Source organism: Anthonomus grandis, chromosome 7, assembly GCF_022605725.1.
Source record: "Anthonomus grandis grandis chromosome 7, icAntGran1.3, whole genome shotgun sequence".
Lineage (NCBI taxonomy): Eukaryota > Metazoa > Arthropoda > Insecta > Coleoptera > Curculionidae > Anthonomus > Anthonomus grandis.
The window spans coordinates 6,526,031-6,538,289 of NC_065552.1; the positions used below are offsets into that span (position 1 = coordinate 6,526,031).

Here is a 12,259-nt window from a genome sequence, read left to right on the forward strand (position 1 = left end):
ATTACTTGTCCTGTCAGGTGTCTGAAGAGCCTTTTAGGACAAATTTCTTAAATATTTGTATTTTTTTATACTTTGCTTTGGTCCTAATAAACGAATTATTATTATTATTATTATTATTATTATTATAATTAAATTCAAACAGTCCCGCCCTGTCCAAAACCTGAAACTCCACAAGTGTAGATCCGGTCCGGATAGACGGCAACGTCGCACGTAAGTGTGTGTATGTGTATACATATGTATATGCATGCGTCCGCCCCCTCCCTCACCACTCGGCGTCTCACTCTATCCGCGTGTTTCTCTCACTTCTGCTGCGACCGAGACGAGTGCGACTCTTCGAGTTATCCGTTGAACGCAGTCGTATTCGGACGTCGTCAAATTCTGGTAAGGTGACGGGTCTCCCTAGTCACAGTTACCGAAAATTCCGCATCCGATTACCTACTAAATAAAAAGAACAATTAATAAAAATTAAACTCTCTGTAAAGTTCTCTTATCTTCGCGCCACTCGTGTTTTGTTTGGATTTAATTGAACAGTTTTTTTTCCTTTTGTATGCGGACGATAGTGCTATGTGCTACTGCTACTGAGAGCGATAATTTAGTGACTTGTTAAGTGAATTTTGGAATTTTGTAACGCTGCTACGTCAAAGTGGATCTTAAGGTGATTGATTGTTATTATTGATTCATAATGTCAATCAATTTAATTGATTATTTGGAAGCTGTGATATGTCACTGTCATTTGACATTAATAATAAATTTGGATGATTGAATTTTCTTATTTTTGAAAATTTGACTTTTAAGTTTTATTCTGTTGGACCTAAAGATTTGATATTAAATCAGTCATTGTAGCTTTAAATGATTATTTGGAATTTGAGATGATTGATGAATGTATTATTTGTCATCATGAATTGGAGTGATTGATTATCCTTGTAAATATTAAAATATTTTTTAAGAATCAGTGTGTTTTTTGTTGTTGGAAAATACTTATTTCTTTATAAGGTACAATATAATGCAACAAAATAATTTTTCTTTAATTAGAGATAGTCACTGGTATCAAGGAAATATGCCTAAATTAAACTACAGTGATATTCTGTAAGTCCTAACATATTACAAACTTTAAATTGATATATCAAGGAACATTAATAATTGTATACACATCATACCAAACAAAAAAAACAAATAGACAATATAAAACCCTTAACATTTTAATATTCCCCATTTATTTATTTTCAGACCAATAACTCGTAACTGTTTAAATTTGGAAATTTTGGGAATTCTTTTATAAGATTATAAAGCCATTTGTTGGTTCTGCTTAATTCCTAATAAATACAATTGAATACTTTCTCAACAAATATTGAATTAGAGAGTTTGATTTTTGGTTATTATGTACTACACTGTACATATATTTACATTGTTCAAAATTCCTTGATTGATCCAACTGCATAACTCGCAAATTCCTATACAAGATTTCTGTGGGAGTTAACCGATCATAGCATAATCTGACTTCAATATTTTGTTTTGAAGTACCTGAGCTCTTTGAAATTCTGTCACACCACAGGAACCTCATACTGGAGTCACATATTGAAGATGTGATACTGAAATTTGTTATCATATGATCATATGATCAGCTGATACCATTGGTATTATTTTATTATAAATATGTTTAACATGTTCCCTTCAATTTAAGCTCTCGTCCATAATCAGCCCTAAATATTTAATAAAATTGAACTCGTTTCTAGCTGTATAATATTTAATTTAAGAATAGGCTCTTTAATTACTTAATTTTTTTGTTTAAAAGTATTCAACAATTCAAGTTTTTCTGTAAATCAGAGTTTTATGTATTCTTTTAAGGTTTTCTCACAATCCTCACTATAAATTAACTGTCCTCAGTTGTTGTCACTTTTTAAACTTAGAATTCCTTCTCAAAATATCAGACAGTCTGAAACTTTTTTACAAATGAATTTTTTGTATTTAGTGTCTCATTCTATATTTGAGATATGTGATTGTCATTTGACATTAATAATGAATTTAAATTATTGAACTCTCTTATTTTTGGAAATTTGACTTTTGAAGTTTCCATTCAAAATCACAAACTTCACTCTTAGGAACAAGAATGACATTGTTCCTTAATGTGGAATAGAAGCTTAATTTCTGGGTGTTTAGTACTCTGGTTACTTTGGTATTGGTACTTTAACCTGGAAACAACACCTTATAAATCTATCAAAGAAACTACCTCAACAAGTGTCCAGGTGACTTCAAGAGATACACTTCTAATAGCATCTTACAGCAACTTCTTTTCTATTTGAACTTACACTGTTTATTTATTATGGGTCATTCATGTCAACAAAGGATATGCATAATCTCTGGTCTTGGCTATAGAGAGAACTGTCGAATTCCTTTATAGATATTAATCTTACCATGGGTGTGTATATTATGCAGTGTTTGTTGCATATAAAAAAAAACTTCAATCTATACAACTCTCTTGAAGATTGTCACACCTACCTCACAAAAAACAACTAGCCATCTGGAAAGATCCAGAAATGATTCAAGATACTTGGCAATAAAATTCTTTAACTGCACTCCAGCAAGAAGAAGAATTAAAGCTCTTCTAAACTGTAATCAGTTCAAAAAACAAATCAAAAGGGGTGTTTGACGGCTTCTTTTCATTTGAGAAGTCCCTCAAATCCAGTTTTAACTTGTAGTGCTTATTACCTGTTTTTGTTGTTTTCAAAACTTTATTTTCAATGTTAATCAATGTTGTGCAATTTTATTTGTGTCGTTTAATATATTTAATAAAATTTTGTTGTGTTTGACTTGTGTAAGTACTGAATTTTTATATATTATAACAATAAATTATCTATCTATTCAGACATTGTCTCTCCCTTAAAAGTTGAAAAAATTGTCAATTTATGCTCAAATCCTTATAAACAAATATCTCAGAGACCTAAAAAAGGATTTAAAATTGGAAAATAGAATGTTTTGAGAAAGGTAGGTTTCTATCAATACATGTAATTATTATAATCAAATAATCATATATTTATCCTCAGGAGGACCAAATGTTCATACCTCAAAAATCAAAAGAATTTAAACATGATTTTATTGTTTATAAATTGAGATGAACTTAGTTGATTGACCATCCATATTTTTGGAAATTTTACAAATCAGGAAATTACTGTAGTGCCAAAGTATTGCCAAAGGATTTAATGAAAATTCCTTCTAAAAAATGAGGAAATTTGTTTCCAGAGCCAGTAAAACCAAATCACATTTTTAAACTTAATATTTGAGAATTCAAAGTAATTAAAAGTTGAAATATAGAAAATTCTAATTAATTAACTAACATAGGTAGGTAAAAGTGATTATTTGTAATTCAAGGATATTGAATTCAGATAATTGATTATCCAAATTTTTGAAATACTATAGCTGTTTGAAAGGATTGAAGCTAAAAACCTCAGAATCATAATTCTGACCCTAGTTAAATGAGCACAGAAGGTACAACACCTCAATCAAATCAGTTGTTAAAAAACTCCCTCAGTTAGACCTATTAATGGTTCAATAGTCATTATGTCATTTCAGGTCAGATTTAATACTTGGTTACTACTTCTCATCAGGACAATGACCCCAATAACCATAAATTCAAGTAATTTAACATTATCTAAAGATAAACAAATACATTTGAGATTATCTGGCTCACAAAGTCTAAAGTGCCAAAATTGAAATATTTTGTGGTTTTTAGGAAAATTTAAAAGATCTGCTAATATTGTCTCAATGATTTATATCATGTTATTAACATATCAAAATATGTTAATCGGATAAAATGAATACTGTGTAAGTGCATCAATGAATATGTAGCAGCAATAGAACAATCCTAATATATACTGAAACTCACCCAAAAATTAATAAAAAAATATTTCCAGAATAAATGTAGGCACTAATATAAATGTTCCGTTGCAATTGTATGCAAATTAACCTAAACGCATTTCCTATAATCATATTAGTTTACATTGTATGACTTTGAACTTCCTTTCGCATCTCATTTTTTCATTTGTGATTTATTTTCTTAAATAGAGCACATGGGTCCTCGGAAAATTCTACACTTTTTATTTAAATGTTTTCCTGTTAATATAGCGGGTTGGGAAGGGCAGGAAGACTTTTCTCCACAAATGAAAATGCCAATCTTTAGTCAGAGAGCATTTCCATGGGTTCACTCATCATCATCAGACTCTAGCACTACATAGCTGGGATGTTGACATGAAAAACCTATTTCCTATTCAACAATGGACCTCTACTTACAAAAAAAAAATATCCTGTTAATGCCTGGAATAGAGATTTTTTGCCTTCTATTCTTCAACTACCTATAAAAAATTGATTTGGAATGTTCTTAGCAATTTTCAAACTTGTAAATGTCTTTAAGTTATAAAAAATGAAAATTAAAAGTAGGAAAACTAGAGACTTAATTGGAAAGAGCTCCTAATAGTCCTAATGCTCCTTGTCATAATTGCAATTAATGTTTCATATTTCTTCCTGATATTCAGGCATCTAAAGTCATAGGTATATGCCTGGAATACATATTAGATAATAGTTAATTGGTTTTTGTTTTTCAAGTGTGTGATGTAATATTTCAAATATTCCAGGCACTAAGACATTTTTATATGTTCCAGGCTTTCAGAATCATTTACCATCTTATTCCATCTATTTGAAGTCAGATTTTTATATCTTTTAGGGACTATAATTTGGCATATTTTCCAGGTTTTTAAATAATTTTCTCTTGTGTATCCAGGATATCATAAATGTAGCCACACAAAAGTGCCACATTTCACATTTTTTCAAATATTTAAATCATATATTGATTTTAAGAAAGAATGGCATCTGAAAGTGCAATTAAATATCAGTCAGCTGTTGGCATTTTGGATCATTTTCCCCATAAATGCTTTTCTATAGCAAAAACTTGGAAGATTTAAAAATTATTCAAACTACTTCAAATGCCTATAAGAGATAAAATACCATTAAAATTAATTGCAATCACTGAAATTGAATTGAACATTCCTTCAAGGGACCCAAGAATAGTATCCCAACAACCCAGAAAAAATGACTTCAAATGCCACTTTTTTTTTACTTCTTTTATTTTATAAGAATTACTTCCTGTTATTTGAAATAATTTGTCATATATTTCAGGTATTTGCACCCCTTTTTGGTATACATAGGTAACATATTACGATTACTTTAACGGCCTTGGAAGAATGGTTTGAAATGCCTGGAAGAGATGAAAAGTTATATGAAATAGTTAAAAATTGTTTCAAATAACTGTAATAAATTAGAATATATATCCAAATATGTCAAACATACAAATATAAATGACTTTCAGCTGAAAGATGCTTCAAGAGACAACCAAGAGGAAATTGCTTTAAATCACAGGAAGGAATTTAAAATTACTTAAAATATCTGGAATCAAATGCCTTCTATCACCTTCGTATTTTTTTTTAATATACTGAGAATTCACAAAATACTTGTTGATCATACTTGAAATCCTTGGAAAAACATAGAGGAAAAATCCCTGAATGAATCAAGTTCCTTAGGATCTTTCCGAAATACAATTTTAATCTATTTTGAAGTATCCCACCTGACTACTTTCAAAGTGGATGACGTCAAGCCTTTACACAATAGGGGGCAAATATTTACAAGATCAAGACAATAACACAGTCATTCCACTAACGGCATATATTATAAATTATTATAGATTGCGCCGTTTTTTTTTATGATTATTTATAACATTTCTGTAATATAACGCAACTCTTAAATACATGTGGGAGTGTTAGCAGTTCCGTTTCAGATGTTTTTTTTGTACTTGTAGTTTTCCAACGTAAATTCCCCATAAAGCGACGTCGCAATGTACGAGTTACAAATTTTATTTGAAATGGCATAAGAGTCGAGTTGAAAGCCAGAAAACAGGGACTGCCGTCTCGTAAACAACCATTTTGTGTCAATGTCACGGAACGTAAAACATGCGCTACTTTGTTTCCTTTTTACAGCTCAAAAGGAAAACTGTTCATGCGAAATATGTAAATTTACATTGTCGCCTTAAGTGGGTTGGTTTGATTTATTTATTTATTGTTATTATTATAACAAGATTCTGTTTGTGTGTATGACGTGTGTGTTTTTTTTTTTGAGGAAATCATGGCATACCTACCTACCAAGGAAGGCTAACGTGTATATAGCTGCTAACCACACGCCTTCATATAGTAAAACAAATAGTCGTTGAAGTACTAATACCTCGTAAACCCACAAATGAAATTTTTCAGGAGATGAAAAAAACTATTTTTTATTTAAAGTATTTAACTTAGATATTGAATATTTTTGTAGATAATCTATTTTCACATTCAACATTACTCGAAATTAAAGTTTTTTACTAATTTTAATTATATAAACATTTTTCGCGGCATACGAGGTATTGTAATGAATATCTTGTTTTTGGACTGGGATACACAGTTTACCCTTTGTTAGGAACAAATACACGTATTTTTTATCAATAACTAGGCCAATTTACAATGGTATGAAAATATTAAACTTCACTGTATGCTAAATTGTCATAAAAACTGTGACAGTCTCTGCGTATAACGGATTTTAAAGCTTGCAGGTGTTGCCATTTTTGTTTCTTTATTTTTCTTTTCTCATTATACATGACTGGCCACTCCACAACATCTAACACCTTTTTTGGCCTCTGTGGAAGCTCTTTCCAGTTGGCATCAAAATCAAGTTTGTAATAAATTTTTTCATTAGGCAAATATCTGAGTGCATTGATGTCTGTTACTACAGGATCATGTACAACCTTACAAAAAACATAATTTTAATTAATAAACTTAATGATATTAATATAGTTAAGACACAACTTACTTTTCCTGGTCTGATAGAATTATATCGATGAAATCTTTTTGGAGTAAAGTCTTTAAAATCTGTATACTCCATACACACAAAATCATAAGGGGCTGGCTTAGATCTTGCTTCTTTTAAAATGCGCAAATAATCACTGGGTAAGTGTATGTCTTTTCCTTTTATTTTTCTTTCAATACAGCTGTGGACGGAGTCGCATTCCATCTGTGTATGCCCAACTTCTAAAAATTTCTGAACAATCTCCACATTATTAATCACAGCATAATTGAGTAAGGCATTTGACATAATGATGTTCAGATTTTGGTATGTGCATCCATCGCTGTAGATTATAATTGGACCAGATTCATTTTGACATTTTATATCCAAATATTTCAGCAAAGGTCACAAATGTTGATGCTGTCATATCAGCATCAGTTTCTGTGAACCAAAAGCAAGTTGCCTGATGAGAAACTGTATCATAAACAGTAAAATTATGACAGCATAGTTTAAGCTTTAAAAAAATGGCACTGGCTTGAACGAATGGACATACTTTAACCGCTTGCAAATCAACTGTTAAAACGCGCCCTGTTTCATTAGTGTTTGCTTCCTCTTCTCATCCCGAGCCCTATCCTTTTTGCGTCTATGAACACTCCATTCTTCATCTGAAAGTTGGCCTACTTCATGTTTAGTGCATGTCACACTTGTCCTTTTTTATGGGATATAATGACAAATTTTTAGAATGGAACATACTATTGAAGAGCGTTCTAGATAGGACTGATCTGTTATCTTTATTACAGGTTTCCTTATACAAATTAAAGAGGTGAGTTAATCTTTGAACAGTGGTTTCTAAATACAATTTTGTAGAACTGGAACGAGCATAATGTGATGGCAATTTAGGCAACTTGTCAAAAAATTCTTTAAGGTATTCTTTGTCAGCATCTTTATCTGCTCTAAAAGAAGGTTTTTTCTTTTGTTTGTTAACTTCTGTTGAAGTAGTCATACCAAGATCTCCTTTTTTTATCCAATCCTGAACCGAAAATTCGCCCAAGCACAATGTTTGTAGAAACATCTTTTTGCAAACTTGTAGTTTCTCATTATTAATGGTTAAAAAATATTGCAAGGTTTTTTTTGGCCTACTGTCTTCTGTTTTCGTATAGGTTCTTTTTGTATTGCTCTTTGTTACATGGTTTATAACAAAAATTTTTCGTTGGTCCCAATTCATTTCATTCCAGAAACTTTTAAATATTCTAAGGCGATCTTCTTCAGTTATTTTTGTACAGTGCTTATTTTTTACTCTAATACATTCCTTTGATTTGCATTGGCTCTTTGGGAATATTATTAGTAACTTTGCCGTCTTTTCTACTGTAACCCATGTATGGTTGTCCTTCCATTCTTTGTCGCTTTGTTTTATTTTTGCCCTACCTATGCTCTTGACGCTTAATGCTTCGTTTTCATCCTTCTAATAGAACCCACAGAAACACTTTACTTTAACAAGTCTTAACCGCGACTAAAGCGCGTTACGAGGTATTAACTTAATCATTTAGTAACAGTCATTTGTGGGATACGATATATTCGAAATATTCCTGACTGTGGGTTAAGAGATATTTTCTGCAAAAATATGGCCATTTACTGTAAGAGGTATTAGAAATCCTAAATATTCACCAAGTAAAATTTTTGTTGTATACATTGCATTAATAGAGTTGTAGAATTCGGTTTACGCTAACCAATGCCACCAAAAACAAAAATTAGATTTTTTGTGGTTTACGAGGTATTAGTATTTCAACGACGAAATGGTACTTTTTGGAATAATTTTTAATTTTATTCCAGGCATTAGGAGTAATTTTTAATGTCTTTCAAGTATATGATGTAACTTTTCGTAGATTTCACTCATTTAAACTAGTTTTAGATTTGGTATATAATTTTCAATCTTTTCCAGGCATTTCACTTTTGAAAATTAAAAAATTACATCCTATCCCACTCGAGACATAAAAAATGACATCAAATGCCTGGAATATTTATCAAATCAAATAAAAAATGCTTCAACAGGAATCACACAAAATCAAGAGTTTCAAATTCACATGCCTGAACCGATAATTGCAAGTATAAACAGATGGAGTAAATATATATATAAACAAATTAAAATCATATCAGGGAGAGATAAAAAGATACAAGCGACTGCGACAGTTCTGCTTAATAACTTAAATGCAGAAAATAAATATACAATATTCATTCTCAGAGAGTCTCATTGAGGAATTCAGCAATGTCATAATAGACTTTCCCCAAAAGCAAAATTTTCACTCCCCTTCTAAACCCCTTGTAGATATTCGAAGACCTAATGCCTAGGGTAAGATAATTAAAGGCTTTCTTAGCAAAGTAAACAAATGACTTTTTCACCAAAGTGCTACATACAAGTAAATATTATTCACTTGTGTTGTAACATATGGTCGAGTAGGCACAAGTGAATGGGAATGCTTCTTATAGACTAGGCAAATACTTTCAAGCATGGAAGAGTTAAGATATTTTGTGAGATGAAAATTGGTTTACAAGACTGCCTAAAAGACATTTTAAACATGAACCTTAGAGCCCATTTCTATAGGATAAATATTAAAGGAAAACTGGTACAACCCCAGAATGCTATTCCATAAGCAATGTGAGACTCAACTAAGGAGAACTGAAAAGATATCAGTACAAGTGGATCTAAGTGATCGGAAAGCAGTCTCAAGGCATAACAACTAGAAGACAGATTTACCAAAAGAACCTTTATGTGTTCTCAACTCTTCAACTTTCAAATTATCATTAATTGTGAGAATTACCTTCTACTTACAGTGGGAAGTATTGGATCATGGTTTAAAGAGATGTTAGCTAGAGAACATTTAAAATTTAACATATTAGTTTTTGGTATGTTAAAGGCTGGGTTATTACTATTACACCAATTTCTTATCAAAAATAAATCAGAATTATTCATTTGTTCTAATACCCCAACACTACCTCCGTTCCAAATTGATCGAAGTATCATCAGCAAAAAAACCTAATATCTCTTCTGATCTGAATAGAGGCAAGATCGTTAATATAGATCAAAAATAGGAGGAGGCCAAGGATAACTGTCATGACACGGAGATGCGTTTCCTCCATAGGATACGATCGCATATTATTATGTAAGACTTGAACCAATTGAAAGCTAAATCTAAACCCATAAACCTGAAACTTTTTGAGCAACACTTTATGATCGACACAGTCGAATGCCTTCGAGAAGTCACAGAAAATTGCTGCTGAAAGGAGGTTTTCATTTGTACTGGTATTTCTTTGTAACATGGGTTTCTTGAGAGCAGATCTATTGCAAGCAATCTTTTGCTTTATTAGGATGCACTGTTGAATGCCTTGGAGAGAAGATATATGGTTGACTCAATATACACTGACTTCTCCAAGGCATTTGAAAAGGTTGATACCACCTTGCTGTGTCTTAAACTAAGGGAATATGGTGTGAATGAAGGATCCATGTTGCAATGGATAAAAAATAAAATCCTATTTAAATAATAGGGTCCAATTTATCAGTCATCATCCTTCAATATTTTCATCAATGAAATAAGACAATGTTTTCATCACTCTCAATGTCTTTTGTCGATGACCTAAAGAACTTTGTTAGCAAAAATAGCCCTGGGACAGTAGAAAATCTGCAAATTGACATGGACTGATTTAATCAATGGTGTAATGCAAATCAGATGTTTCTTAACTTTCAAAAGCATCAGTATATTCAGTTTTCAAGAAAAAAAACCCAGTGTAAAGAGTACCAATATGGTCAGAGACCTTGGAGTCTATTTTGATTCAAAGATATGTTTTAATTACCACATTGAGTATTATTGGTGTAACAAAGCATATAAAATGTTTGGCTTAGTAAGATCACAATTAGATAACTGCACTTCTGTTTGGTCCCGTTGATTGGATACAAACTTTATTCCTAGGACCATATTAGCTATGGGGACTTAAGTCAGTTTGATTTAAATTTCATATTCAAACTTATCAACAACCACTATTGAATCACCAGATATGTTATCCTGTATAATCCTTTATGTCCCTGTGGTTAATCTTAGAGAAAATAACAATTTTTACTTAAATTTGTATTGAACCTTGAATGGTCAACTGTTTCTTCTTAATAGGATGGTGTCACATACAAATCAGTCAAAACTTGATATATTTAATGTGTCTCTTAGCATATTCGAATTGCAACGAGTACCTATTAATAACAATTTATTAGATTAGGTTTAGGTAACTATATAAGTTTATCTGAAACTGTGAAATTCCTATTCCACATGTTGTGCTTATGTTGGGATACATGTTGAAGGAGTTTTGTTTTGTTATCGTCCTCTTTTCCAGTTTAGGTTTGCTGGCAATATAGGAATTCATAGCATATGGGAGTAATCTTGTATTTTTGGGATAAATTGTAGCAACATGTTTAGACTTTTCATAAAGACTGGTGTTTAGTATTTTCTCCAATATGGTGATCTTCCTGTTGACACCTGCATCAATGTAAAGTAGATTCTTGAATATTGGGACTTCATAAATGTTATTATGGTTCAGGATAAGAAATTGCGTTGTCGTTTAACGATAAAAACGTAGTTGTAAAAACGATGAGAAATTTTTGAGGTTAAAAGTCAACTTTGACATTTAACCTCAAAAATGATAAGAGGTTAGGTTAGGCAACCGCAAGTTGTGCCATTGTTATAGTTGTGCATTGACATAACGACATCAAGTATCGAGTATAAAAGAGATGCCATGCAGATTGCAGACTCTATGACCAATGGACCATCCCCATGGTCGTCTTCTTCAGAGGGGAGGTGTTACGTTACGCCACTGGTTCATCCATTCGACCGTTCCCAAATTTTAGCTGACAAAGAACTATAAGAAAAACGTTTTTGTGCCTGTGTGTGAACTTTTAAATAATCAGATTTGACTGTGCCGCCTAAGTCGCAAGATCGACTCAATTTTGTATTCATATTTTTTTAAAACAGTTTTTATATTTTAACATATTAAATTTTTTATTGAAAAAAAGGAAAGTCAACTTTGACATTTAACCTTAAAAATGATAAGAGGTTAGGTTAGGCAACCGCAAGTTGTGCCATTGTTGCCGAATTGTATGAACGATAATTTTTCAAAATCCAGCATTCGGATATGGCAATTTTGAACTATTAGAATTTTTACTCAAAGTGCGTAAATTTTTGTCTCTCATTGTCGTTTTATTTGGCATATTTTTCAATTCTTCCAGGCAGTTGAGGTCATTTAGCAGAAGAAATTGCTCAGCTTCCTGAAAAAGTAAAAATTCTTCTTCTCAGATAGTTTTTAACATTTTTCCAAGCAGTTCCCAGTTTTTTAGACAGAAGGTTTTTATCTGGTAGGAATACACTTA

General features: G+C 31.5%; 1 protein-coding gene across 1 annotated transcript in view; it reads left to right on the forward strand.

Annotated features, from left to right (window-relative positions):
* The first annotated feature begins 315 nt into the window (after positions 1-315).
* The window catches only part of LOC126738592 (ets DNA-binding protein pokkuri), a 28,811-nt gene continuing 16,867 nt past the window's right edge, over positions 316-12,259 (forward strand). The window contains exon 1 of the mRNA XM_050443992.1: positions 316-655. The gene's annotated coding sequence lies outside the window, so the exon portion shown is untranslated. The remainder of the gene's footprint in view (positions 656-12,259) is intronic.